Source organism: Gossypium arboreum, chromosome 6, assembly GCF_025698485.1.
Source record: "Gossypium arboreum isolate Shixiya-1 chromosome 6, ASM2569848v2, whole genome shotgun sequence".
In the NCBI taxonomy this organism is placed as follows: Eukaryota; Viridiplantae; Streptophyta; class Magnoliopsida; order Malvales; family Malvaceae; genus Gossypium; species Gossypium arboreum.
Window position 1 is genome coordinate 17,504,516 of NC_069075.1, and position 4,174 is coordinate 17,508,689.

Genomic DNA, 4,174 nt, shown 5'->3' on the forward strand with positions numbered 1-4,174 from the left:
TTCTCCCCATTCTTTGCCACACCCCCCTTCCCTACACATTCCTCCCTTTTTCTCTCTTTCTCCCCACTACAAACCCCCACCACCACCCCGTCGCTCCTTCGGCCACCGGTTCTCCAGTATCGATTTTCTCTTCTCTTTCAAATTCATTTGATGCTTACTATCATGATGATATTAATTGTCCCCTATTACTTACATTTTGTTTACTAATTGCTTATCATATCATTCTCATGCTTAGGATCTATTTCATGTATTTTGAATCCTTGACCTACCATCATTAACTACTTTCATCTATTTCATATTGTATTTAGGCAATTAAAATATGAAGTTCGATTACTTTTGGTTGAGTCTTGTTAATGTCATTAGTTCTTGGTTGAATTTGTTAGTTTAATACATAGTTAATTCCTTTTTAGACTTGTTAGCATATGTTATATTCTCCGTTCATACATGATAACTCGTCTTTTCATTGTAGATACCATGTCAAATCCCCGTGGTAAAACAACCGTCGTCTATGCCTCCAAGAAACGAAAAGGAACAGCATTATCCTCAGGTCCTACCACTGAAATTTGGCATCCATTCCTACAGTTTCCTTTGGCACCCCAAGAGGAACTTTTCTAGAAACTACGGGTCCGACCCTTAGGTGTGGGCCATTGCATTGATTGGGCTACACTAGAGTAGATCCAACTCCCTGACACAGTCCGGGCTCTCTTGACTACTGACCCATGGGGTTTCTTCTTCGAAATTGTCGAGCCAACATATCTCGAGCTCACATTAGAACTCTGTTCAACCTTAATGACAGAATTCGATGATCCTGGAACAGTCAAGTTCCGTCTCAGCGGTTTAGTTCGCCAATTCAGCGTGCCTGAGTTTAGTGTCACATTAGGACTGTATACGGAGGAGTTCATGGATGACGACGACTTTGACAGCCTCCATCTCCACATCCACTATTCGCCTTCAAATTGCTGGAAGCCTTAGTCCCTGCTTCGGCCACTTTTGACCCTAGCCGTTCTAAGGCATCGACTTTCGCCCCATTACTGAGATACTTACACACCATCCTAGACCACACCCTGATAGGATAGCGAGAGAGTATCAGCATCATCAACACTAACGACGCCTATTTTTTATGGAGTAAGACGCATGGGAACGTATTCGACCTCACCTATTTCATCGCCTTCACCATTCGCCATCAGACAGAGCGGCATAAGAAGGGAGTCATTTCCATCGGCCCTTATGTGACTTGCCTGGCGCGGTACTTCGGTCTCCTCAACACGGTAGCGCAATCATCCTCCCTCACCCTCATCGGTCAAATGTCCCCATAGGGCATCTCGAATATGCTCAAAATGAGGATGATCGAGCGACGACGTGGATTTGATCCTCCTCAGTACAGCCTCATCCAGTCAACTGAGCAAGAAAACCTAGAGGACATTACTGATGATGCCCTTCCACCTCACGAGGACGCACCACTACAGCCACCACCTATTCATCATCCAGTTCATGCGGCTACTTCACTCTCTGACATCTCTAAGCGTCTTACTCGATTCGAGTAGCAAGGTTTTCAGCGCTTTGATCACATTGATACAATCCTCCATCAGATTTGTCAGTACCTTCACATCTCATCGCCACCCCCACCTTGCAACCATCTGGCGATGAGGATTTTTGAAGATTTTTTATTTTTTATTTTTATTTTTATATTTATTTATCTTTTTAATTTACTTTTTATTTCTTTTTAATACTATTTTTACTTCATCTTTAGGTTTTACAATTTATATTAAGCAATTTATGGTTTCGACCATTTCTTTATGAGTAATCATGTTACTTTATAATTCCTAAAGAGTTATTAATCCTATCGCAGTTATGAAGAGCTCCAAAGCTCACTATTACTTAGGAATTTACAACTCCACTGGAAAAGGTCCTTCACGACTTCCATGCCCTACTCGACCACGACCATAGCTACCACCAAATATAATATTCTTTTGGCGCAGGACTTGTGCACTAACAACCTCTACCACCACTGGAGTATCTTCCTCAAATCTCATCATTGCCTTAGTCGATTGCTTTCCATGACTCCAATTCAAGGATTCCATCTAACATTCAGAAAGTTTCACTTCTCTCCCTATCTTATGATCTTATATCTATATTGTTCAGTAAATCTATCTTTTTACATTGAAAACAATGTAAATCTTAAGTGTGGGGGGTTATTTATATAATTATCAGAAAAATCCCTGAATTTTGTCTTATTCTCACGTGACTCACTCATATCACTATTAGAATGAATGTTGATTAATTTATGATTTTTATTGATATGTCTTGAATTAAAACATAGGCATTTATGCATTGATTATTTAAAATTTAAGTAATTAGAGAATCAACCATGATAAGTTGATTTTTGAAAATTAAAAAAATTGCTAGGTTATTTCCCCAAGTTTAGGTATTATCTTGAAGTTGAAATTTACAGGATTAACATCAAAAGGCCATAATTTTTGTGAGATCTTGAACCTTTAGAGCATATATTATTTCTTTCATGCTCACTTTTATTGTTGCTATGAGCGTGTCAATATTGATTTGTTATTCTAGAACTTGCTTCGATTATGCATGTCAAGACCACACAATTGATTTGATATGTCGAGATGATAAAGACATTTAGGTTTAACCCACTCACTCCATAAAAGTCTAACTTCATAATTAACCCTTAGTAAACCCCCTTGAGCCTAACAAGCCATTCATTGATTTACCCTCAATATTAACCTATAACCTATTATTGTTGAAATCCCCTCAATTAATTTGATCCCTATTTTTGTCGAGATTTGATTTGAATAAATTGTTTAGCTATGTTTTATTTCTGATAGTTAGCAAAGTTATTTGATTTTTTCTTAAAAAAAACTTCTGCAATTGAAATTTATCATCTAGCATATTACAAAATTATGTAATGCTTGAATTAAAACGATGTTATCCATGAAGAAAAGCTCAATTCTAAGATCATCTAATTAGGAATGCAATTTGTCAATATTAGTATTTTTCTAGTTAGGTAATTTTTCAAATTAAATCTCAATTCTAACCTTCTCTTTCAGCTTGTGACCACACCCCCTAACCAAATCTACGTTACAACCCTCTAAAGACCTTTTAATTGATGTATCATCCCAATATATAGTGGTGGATATTTGATTTTCACGCAAGCCTATGGTAATAACTTTTCATATTGACTATTGAGTGCTAAATTTGTTGTCCTTAAACACCTCGAGTGATTTGAGTGAATCTTTAGTGAGGATTTTAAACCCGGTAAGATTTTGAATCGAAGGTGATTACTTAGATGAGGGGAGATACCTATGTTTTCGTGATAAGATGCTCAACTTGGAATGTTTAAAACTTTGATGTTCTTTTAGTTGAATTTTCAATGTATGATTACTTATGGATTATTTTGAGATATTGTTGATAGGAATTATAAGTTGAGAAAAATGGATTCTTAATTGTGAATTGAGGATTTTGCTTAAAGACAAGCAAACGCTTAAGTGTGGGGGTATTTGATAAGTCATAATTTATACATATTTTTAACCCATGCTTAGCGCATTTTTGGATGAATTATCATTAGATTTATGGAATTTGATGCTCTTAATCCTTTAATTTCATGTTTTATACTTAGATGAGCATAGGAGAGTAAAAAGAGCGAGAAACGGGCCAAAAGCGGAGAAAATGGGTCAACGTAGGAAATCAACACGGTCTGGACTTCCTTACATAGGTAGACCATACTCCTGTGTCTATTTAGTAGATTCTAACACGGCCTAAACCACCTCATATGGGTATACCACACGCCCGTGCCTATATAACAGGCTTTAACACTGTTTAAAGCACTTACACACGGGCGTGACACACAGCCATGTCCCTGTCAAGCCCAAGACTAGTTCTATTCGAAAAAGGGCACTTTTTAGGGTTGGGAAGCATTCTAAAGCATATATTAACACCCTAGGAGAGGAGGAGAACACACACAGGGAGTAGGAGGCAAGGAATTACTCGAAGAAAGCCAATTGATCCATCTCAGAAGCTGGATTCTCATTCAAGACTGAAGATCTCTTTTCAATTTCCTTCAGGGGTTTTTGGGTTTTCTTTATGTTTTGTTATCACTATTCTTTTGAGATGTTTTATTTTACAAATATGAACTAAATACCCTAAATACCTAAGGGGG